This window comes from Penaeus monodon, chromosome 17 (genome assembly GCF_015228065.2).
Source record: "Penaeus monodon isolate SGIC_2016 chromosome 17, NSTDA_Pmon_1, whole genome shotgun sequence".
In the NCBI taxonomy this organism is placed as follows: Eukaryota; Metazoa; Arthropoda; class Malacostraca; order Decapoda; family Penaeidae; genus Penaeus; species Penaeus monodon.
Genome location: NC_051402.1, coordinates 6017948 through 6027947, shown reverse-complemented (window position 1 = coordinate 6027947; position 10000 = coordinate 6017948). Strand labels below are relative to the sequence as shown.

The 10000-nt window shown below is 31.0% G+C and overlaps 1 protein-coding gene and 1 pseudogene across 1 annotated transcript in view; one reads left to right on the top strand and one right to left on the bottom strand.

Annotated features, from left to right (window-relative positions):
- The window catches only part of LOC119583224 (E2F-associated phosphoprotein-like), a 46927-nt gene that overhangs the window by 24362 nt on the left and 12565 nt on the right, over positions 1–10000 (top strand). The window lies entirely within an intron of this gene.
- Positions 4978–9191, bottom strand: LOC119583511 (annotated as a pseudogene).

Genomic DNA, 10000 nt, shown 5'->3' with positions numbered 1-10000 from the left:
ATGTACATTCCCCGGGCAGATAGTCCAGCCATGCCATGGCATGTACGTACATGCCACCCGTTGGCAAAGGGTTAATGGGTGGCTAGTAGAATAATTATTATCATATTGTGGTATATCTACATCTCAGGGGAAATTTCCATTAATATTTCTTTCTTTTGTCTTTCCAACATAGGCACGAGAGCAAGTGGAAATGGTTGAGCAGCAGCAGTGGCAGATGCTGCAAGCACAAGCAGCAGCTGCTCAACAGCAACAGCAGGAGCAACAGGCAATTGATGAAGATGAAGATTATTCTTAAACTATAACCCCAAACCAGCTGTCAGATTTTACAAAGAAGTCTAACCATATTATTGTACTTAAAGTTAAGTTCCCCAAAATACAATTTTGTTATATATATGAATTTTATTTGCAGAATTTAATTTTGTGGATCTGCCAGCTGGGAATATAATAATTTTCCCAGATACAGATTGTGATTGGTTCCCACACACTGGAGAGATAAAGATCATCATTGCATATTGGTGTACAAAAGTATATCAGGAAATTTGATTGAACATGAACAATTATTTGTTATGCATAACTATAAGGCTGGGATATAATATATTAATATAATCAAATGTTGCTCCATTTAACTGATTCTTTAGTTATGACGTAAACATGAAAAACATTTTTGTATGTTTATTTTCATTTTCTTTCTGTGGATGAAATTCTTTAAGAGCTGGTCAGTGTATATTCCATTACTTTATGTATTCTGTGCATTGCTTTTTTTCTATTTTTCATTGTGATTTGATTTATTTCAGAAATCCTTTTATCAAGTCATGGGAAATAGCTATATTCTTATTTTTTATTACCATTTGGAAAGGAAATGTTTAATATTAAAGTAGTTTTAATACCCTGAATTTTTGCTAATAAAAGTTTTTAACTCACAAAATGATCAGTCAAATTATTTGAGCAAATTTTTCATTCACAATTTTTTTAATGAAGAGGAAGTATTAATAGAATTTACTTAGAGAGAATTTGTGATAAGAGGAACACCTAAGTATGCCAGTCAGTATATTGCAGTATAAATAATATTTGGTTAGATATTTCTTTTTCAATAAATCGTCAATATGGTTTTTGGAAGTTCATTCAGATGTATTTGACTTACTTTTATAATAAAAAATGAATTGTTTTAAAAAAGCAGTTATATTTATTTTTCAATAAAAGGAAAATGTATATGTTTTCATGTAATATTTACCTTTAAAGGTTACATTAATATGTAAATACTGAATCAAGATATTTAAATACTGTGAGTGGTATTGTAAAATTAAGATTAATATTTTGAGGTACCTGTTTTTTATCTTTTCTTTGATACTTATACTAAAGCCTGCCCCCCCCCCCCCTCTCTCTCTCTCTCTCTCTCTCTCCTCTCTCTCTCTCTCTCTCTCTCTCCTTCCTCTCTCTCTCTCTCTCCTCTCTCTCCTCACTCTCACTCTCACTCCCTCTCCTCTCCTCTCTCCTCCTCCTCCCTCTCCTCTCCTCTCTCTTCTGTATATATAAGTGTAGGTGTGGTGTGGGTGCATCCATGCATGCATATACTTTTCTATTAGATAAAAAAAAACTAGTGTTTATTAATATATTGTATATATAAATAATATATATATATAAAATAATTATATATATATATATATATATATATATATATATATAATATTTTATATAATATATATATTATATATATTATAAAAAATATATTTTTTTTTTTTTTTTTATATATATATTTTTTTTTTAATTTTATTTTTTTTATTTTTTTTTTATTATATATTTATATATATATTATTTTTTTTTTATTTTATTTTTTTTTATTTTTTCTTATATATAATTATTTTTTATATAATATATATTTTCTATTATATAAATATTATTTATATATATATATATATTATAATAAATATATTATATATTATCTATTAATTAATATATATATATAAAATATATATTATATGTGTGTGTGTGTGGGGTTGTGTGGTGTGTGTGTGTGTGTTGTGTGTGTGTGGTGTGTTTGTGTGTGTGTGTGTTTTTGTGTGTGTGTGTATGTGTGTGTGGGGTTTTGTGTGTGTGTGGTGTGTGTATGGTGGTTGTATGTGTTGTGTAGTGGTTGTGTTGTGTGTTGTGTTGTGTTGTGTTGTGTGTGTGGTGTGTGTGTGTGTGTGTGGGGTGTTTTGTGTTGTGGTGTGTGTGTGTTTGTTTTTTTTTTTTTTTTTTTTTTATTCATTATATATATATATAAAATATATAGATATAGATAGATAGATAGATAAATAGATAGATAGATAGATAGAATAGAATATATAGATAGATGATAATAAATAATAGTTTTTATATATAAAATTTTATAAAAATATATATTATATAAAATATTTTTATAAAAATATATTTTATAGATGCAAAACACATATATATTATTTATATATATTATATTATATAAAATATATATCTATATATATATATATATTTTTGTTATTAAATGTAAATATTAAAAGATTGAACTGTAAATTTGGCAAGAAAAAAAATAACATACATATTTCCCTAATCTAATTAATCAGCTCTCAAATAACACATGTAAATCTGACTCAATAATTTTGCCATGTGAATCTTCGCTCCACTTTTACCTGCAGCAGAAAACATCTATGAGAATAAATTTATCATGAGGTTTAGGTTCCTTCAAATATAGAGGTGTTGTTGTAATGAAAAAAAATGAAGTAAATGGTTTAATGATATGATATTAATTCTTGCCAGGGATAGCTGTTGTCAGTCAGTGATATTATGAAAAGTATACCTATATTACTTTTACTAATTTTGTATATGCTAGAAATCATCAATATTAATGATGCTGGTGTATTTTTCTTGCTTATTACCAGCTAATGTTAATTGGTAAAAACAAGAGATATTTATAAAGCGCTTTATTTATTTTCAGAAAATATATTCCAGGATGTCTAAGTTTGTCTCAAGGATTATATACATACAGTCTTCAAAGATTGCCTTTTACATTACATTTGTGGAAGCAATAAAGATTAAACTTGGAATTTAATAACAATTCATGTCAGCAGAAATGAGTACAAGTACAGATTTGTTAATGGTTGCAAAACAGTATAAATGGCTATAGAGTGGTGCATTAGTTGATGGTTGAATGTGCTACATGATAGCTGTATAGCAGTTCAGGAATGGAAAGAGGCTAAGAAGGGTGTAGATAGAGAGGGTGAGTAAATGGGCTAAGGTAGGGATTAACAAGGGTGATTAGATCAAAGTTGTCAAAGGAAGAAATGTGGGTCTACCTAATGCCACAAATTCTGACATTGATAAGGGGGGGGGTGATGTTGTGGAAGGAGTAATGTTGGGTGAAGGATACTACGGACAGAAGCATTGAGGAGGGGTAGTAGTAATGGTCAGAGTCCAAGGTCAAAGCAAAAACCTGGGGCCAGAGAACTGGGGGAATTAAAATCAGTGGGGCTAATTGATAAGGGGGCAACCCTCACTGTCCCTAATAAAGGTACAAATTCTTCATTAATGACCATGAAGTATGTTGGGGAGAGAAATGGTCCAATCCTCAGGATCCCATTGAGGGGTAAGGGCTTGACATCCAAAGAGGAATACTGTTCCCATAGCCCCTCAAGGTTGTTCATGACTGGCAGAATGTCAGTCTTTCATCCTTTCAACACAGCTTCCACACTTTAGGAAGTAGATAGTAGAAGGGATTGAAGAAAAGAAGGAAATGGAAAGGGAGGAAGAAAAGACCATGAAAACTGTTTGAGCCGTGGGCTAAGGCCCAAGGTAGGGGAGATTCCCAACATTGGGTCTCTGACTCTGTTTCCTAAGCCCCCACAACAGCAATGGGCAAGGGATTGGGGGCCAGAATTATTATTATTATTGGATTATAAACAAAGGGGGACAGAATTATCATTATTATTGGATTATAAACAAAAGGGGGACAGAATTATTATTATTATTGGATTATAAACAAAGGTATCATACAAGTACACACCTGTTATTTCAGTTTTATATATAAGATTAACAATGGCAGACAGATGGTTTGAATATGCTTGGTAATTTATTTACTATATTGAGGATGGCTGATAAATTGAAAAGAAATTCAAGTCATATATTATTTGTACACAATACATTAACTGACTAGGCTGTTGTTTTGTTATTTGTTTTACACTTAGAAGGCTCTAAAAGCACTTGGTCACTAAAGAGTCAATTACTTGACCTACTTGACTTGAACTTACTTGCATTAGTGTTGCAAATCTTATTTTTATTATCATTAATATAATATTTTTTATTATCCTCATTATTAGCATTATTATATAATTAATTATAATTAAAATAGCAATAAAAATGAAAATTCTTTTCCAAAACATTTAAGGAATGGGGTAAACAGTTGATGTCAAATAGGCCCTTTAGCAGTTGACTCCTTGGTTAGTTATGAAGTCATTTATGTGTCAAGGAAAATAAAAAAAAAAAAGAAAATGAGGAAAGAAAGAAAGAAAAAACATAGTGAACAGTGTATACATATTTTTGGCTTCAATGGACTAAAATAAAGAATTTTCATCTATCACCTATGAAGTCAAAATAACTTGTTACAGATTTACCCACATTTTCATTATTCTCTTTATCTTTAAAATTTCTTTTTCTCTGTGATGCATCAGGTTATGCAGAACTGTTTGAAAAATATTAATATCCAGCATAGCCTATATATCAAAATGATTTTTATTTGTTTCGTTGAAGTACATTTAATATTTTAATATCATATAAAAGAAATAATTAAGTATCAGTCATATTTTAATTTAAAAATGTTGCATAGTCATTCTCTGTGCAACATTTATCTCATTAAATCAAATATATATGGTAATTCATGCTTTATCTCTATTTGCAGGCAGTCATGCATTATGTTATCCCATGTTGTTTGCAAATATTTTACACAGAGTAATAAATTTACAGTAATTCTTATTTGATATTACTGCTACACATTTGCTTAGTCTTCACTATGTATGGAGTAATCTGAACTGATACATTAGCAGAGTTTTCTTTATGATAAGCAGAGTCTGCAGATGTTCCTTCACCAAATTTGGCCCTTTGTGTATAATATCTCTTGTTGTGAGTTGCTTCACTATAGACCCTTCGAATACCTAATGTTTTTTTGCTTGTGCATGGATCTGTGAAGTGGTAAAGTTTTAGATAAAAGGTGATTGTTCAGATTTGCAAATGGAGTCCTGAACTGTTCCCTTTGGGTGATGATTTTATGTATGGTTCATTTTCCCACTTGAAGAAAGTACAGCATCTTTTCAGATAGACTTTCCATTGGGACATGAGAAAAATGTCTTCCTTGGTTAGGACCTGGTTTTTGGGCACAAGGAGAAGCTTAGCTCTTCGTCCACACTCACACAGGGGAGGAGTCTTTTTAAAACCCTGAACATCAGATAATGAGACATTCAATTCAGATCTATTTAACTCACTGTTCTGAATGCAATTAGTAGACATATCTGACAAACCCCCTCTTCTATTGTTATTGCAGCTTACTGGTGTTTCAAAACTGTATAATTTATAGTTTTGGTGTACCAGAAGGTTGTTTAGGTGTTTTTAAATGATTAATAGCTGAGGTCTTAGATGTATTTGAAATTAAACTCTTTATTTGCAAAGAGCAAGATTGGCACTTTAAACACTCCATTTGAAGAGGATGAGTCTTGATTTGAATTATTTTTATCATTTTTATCCTCACTAACAAAAGACCTATTTCCACAATGCTCTATCTTTTCAAACTCATTTCCTGTATCATTCATAATACCTGAAAACCAAGATCAAAACTTATGGCACCTGAATTTTTTCTTTGGAATTTGTAAAACCTCCACTGCAAGCACTGAAGAGAATGGCCCTGATACACTACAGAAGAATTTTGTAACTGTTTTCCATTAGCTTTTTTTCTTCATGTACAGGAACTAAGTCTTGGGTCTTTTGCTTTCTTTTTAATCCAGTTTTTTTCTTGATTGCCATCGGACTTCCTCTTCCCTATGGCTGTCACCTGGTTAAAGATTTTCTGTGCTGCTGCTTTCATGGAAACCCTGTTTGATTATGAAGAAATTTAGGATAATATGTAGTCTCCTATTCCAAGATTAACCACTCATTTTCATGAACAACCAGTTTTGATTCTAATTTTCTGAACACATGCCAGTGTGAGTTGGGGGCCGTCTTTTAGGTTTAAATATTTGAAATTGGCAGTTCATGCTGAGCAGAAACTTAGTAGGGGAGGGAACCATCAGAAATGAAAAATAAATAAAAAAATTTGGCCTTACTTATGTCTTAAAAATTTTTTATTTCATAATACATTAAAAAATAAATATAAAAGGATTTGTGATTATGACATAAAATTATATTATCATAAGAGAGAACATTTAGAACCCAAATCATCACTGAGCCCAGGACAATAATAATTTTTTTAAAAATTGTTCCAAACAAAGCTACCCATGATTTTTATATATATACACATAGTATTCTACAGCATTTTAAAAGAAGAAACTTTCAAAACCCTTTGCTGTATGCATTCCTTCATATGTATAAAAATTTCTATACACATAGAGACAATATTATATGTGATCATAATACCCTAAGAAACAAGTACACAACATTATAATATAACACTGAATTAATATATCATCTAGGTATGATATGTTTATATATTTCAACCCCTTAGCTCACTTGAGCATATCTACACATTTTATAAAATATGGTAAAAAACAAAAGCAATTTCAATCTTAATATCTGACCTTATTTTGGGTCCTAATGTCTTGGTGATATTTTAAGATACACCCATCCTGCACCATACGTAAAACAGTGCAGCAGTGTTACGTGTATCACAAATCCCCGAATGCTCTCTGCCTTCAAATGAAATTCCTAGGTCCTTAGGGCCCAGCAAGACCCTGGGGACGTCGCTGGAAAAAATTCGTAATGATGGGAGCCTTTTGTAATAACTTTGCCAGTTTTAGAAAGATATTTCTTAGAATAAAAAAACTTTTGATTGATTTGCTTATAATTGAATATTACTGTAATAATTGGTGAATGAATAACATGCTTCATGTTTGCTAATACTAGGGGTAAAGTTCAGCTATAAGTTTAATTAAGGCATGGTTTTATGACTTTAATAGACCTAAAGAATAGAGTATCTTAATTCTTGAACTTCTAGCAAGCATTTGCATAGCTTAAAAAAAAAAATTTCTGAACATGTAAAAATATTTTTTACATATTTTATAAACTGCGCGAATGTCTATCCATTGATTGAAAACTCAGGCTTTCTCAGGTTTTTTTTTTGGCATTCATACTGGAGACATACACCCAGATCCCATCTGTTTGGAAAAAGTTTGTACTAATAAAGAAAAAGCTATTAGACAGACAGCACTAAAATATCAAATTATTTCAAGTTGAGTTTAAAAAGATATGAAGTCATACAAGTTAGAAACAGCAAAAAATCAAAATAAAGCAATGTTTATCTAACCCACTGACTGCAACATACAGCTTTAATCTAAGGATTTCAAAAAACCCAAAAAAGTTACTACACATGTACATCTTTTTCAAGTGACAAGAAATTGTTTTGTGGAAATTCAATTTTTGTCATTTGTTAAAAAACCATGTGGAGGGCACGATTACAAAATTTCTCTTTTTAAAACATATAATCAAATGCCGATTTCCCTGACCATGTAGCAAAGGTAGCACGTTTGCCAGAGACTTTGGCATTGAATGTTACTTTGTACTCTTCACTATCTCCGAATCCATGTTGAAACATATAGAGACAGGCTCCAAGTGGAATTCCATTGTCAACCTGTTCCGTGTTATGCCTGCGGAGAATAAAAAATTTTTGGTAATTCTTCATTTACAAAATTTTCAATAAACTTTTTTTCTGTCACTGGGTGTGCCCTCCCCCCCATAAACCCCTGTGGGGCAGCTGGTTTGTTGGACATAGATACACCTGGGATTTATATTTATATATATATATATTATATAATATATATTATATATATATATATATATATTATAAAATTATATATTATATTTTTGACACAACACAACCACACAAAACCACCACACACACACAACCCACCACACCACCCAAAAAACACACACACACACACATAAAACTTATTTGCACACACAAATATGTATGTACATATTTATTTTATAAGCATATTTCATGTTTTTTTTTTTTTATCAATTAATTAATTTACCTTTTAAATTTTCTTATCTTTCTATTTAGTAAAAGTAAGTTTTCAGCAGGGTAATATCATCTACCTGTCAGGTTTGTACAAAATCTGATAGAACAGCTGCTCCGTCGGCATCACATATTGTTAAAACTCGGACACAATCTTCCCATTATAAACATCAAGAAGAACGCAGGAAATTCAATAATCTCCTGACCTCCGAGGCGTGGCCCATTTTCCCAGCAGTTGACTCAAATCCAAAAACAATGTAGTCGAACTCTTGCTCTGGATATAAAAGAATTGTTAATAAAAGAATAAAATATATATCATAGGCTCAGACATAGCAATTAATAAAAAAGTTTTGATTTTCAAAATGTTATCATAGTATCTATAGTATAAACACTGTGTATGCATGTTTATTGGAAATTTTAAAAACCCAAATTTAAACTCTACGTATAAATTATAATTACAAACATTTAAAATCCATATTAAATACTACTTTGTTTTTGGGTTTTTTGAAAAGACACTAGTCTTCATCTGCCTCTTCTGCACCAACCCAAAGCTCCTGAAAAAATATTTTAGAAAGAAAAATAAGTGTGAGCAGTTTTTGGTATCTAAGGAAAGATCTTCGAAGGCTTTTTGGGTCCTAAAATACAAAAGAGAATAATGTAATGCAATATTCAGTTGTGGTTGTTTGCATACTTATAAAATATGATCATGTGTCAAAATATAATTTATTATTTCACCAACGCCGTCAAAAAGTATTTAAAAGACATAATTATATTGATACTTCCTAACTCTGCAACTGACTGGTACTACTACCAGCCACAATATTCACAACATTTCTACAATGAAAGGCTATCACATAAGAAAAACAATAATAATAATAATAAAAATAAAAACATGGTCTATTTTTTATGACGAGCAGTATATGGTTCCTGCATTTCTTACAAAAGCCAAACGTTTGGTCGCCATTATTGACTTCTCGATTTTTCCTGGGTTTCGTCTACACTGAAATTCATCATATTGCGGATTATCTTGTCAGAAGAACCCAGGCATCTCTGCAAAAACAACTTAAATGGAGCAAACATCAGCCGCGGACTAGACATTTTAACGTGAGCGCCAATGACAACGGTGTAAATGTTTTTTTTTTTTTCTATTGTGTGTTTGACAAATATAGAATACATTTAAATTGGAATAGCTCTGAATTTGCATTTTGCATCTGTTTTGTTCGTTTTGGTAATTTTTGTAAATTGATCATGGGTTGTGGTTAATTACTCTTTTTTTGAAGAACTCATCGGGTTTTTATGCACATCTCACAGTTTGTGTTTTTTTCTACCTTAATATCAATACGGTAGAATGTTTTACCATTCATATCTCGTATAGTTATATATATGTAAATTGTCAACCTGCCCTCCCCCCCCTTTCTCTCTTTATCTATCCTATCTATCTATCTGTCTGTCTGTCTCTGTCTTTTTCTTCTCTCTCTCTCTCTCTCTCCCCTCCTCTCTCTCTCTCTCTCGTCCTCTCTCTCCCCTCCCCTCTCGTCTCTCTCTCCTCTTCCCCTCTCTCTCTCTCTCTTTTATATATATATATATATATATTATATATATATATATATATATATATATAATATATATATCTGTACAAACCCTTTCTCGATATCAATCTATGTCTGTATCTCTATATCTATCTGCCTTTTCTATAAAATCTATCTATCTACCTATTCATACAAGCACACACACTACATACTGTATATATGTTTATATACTATACATATGTAT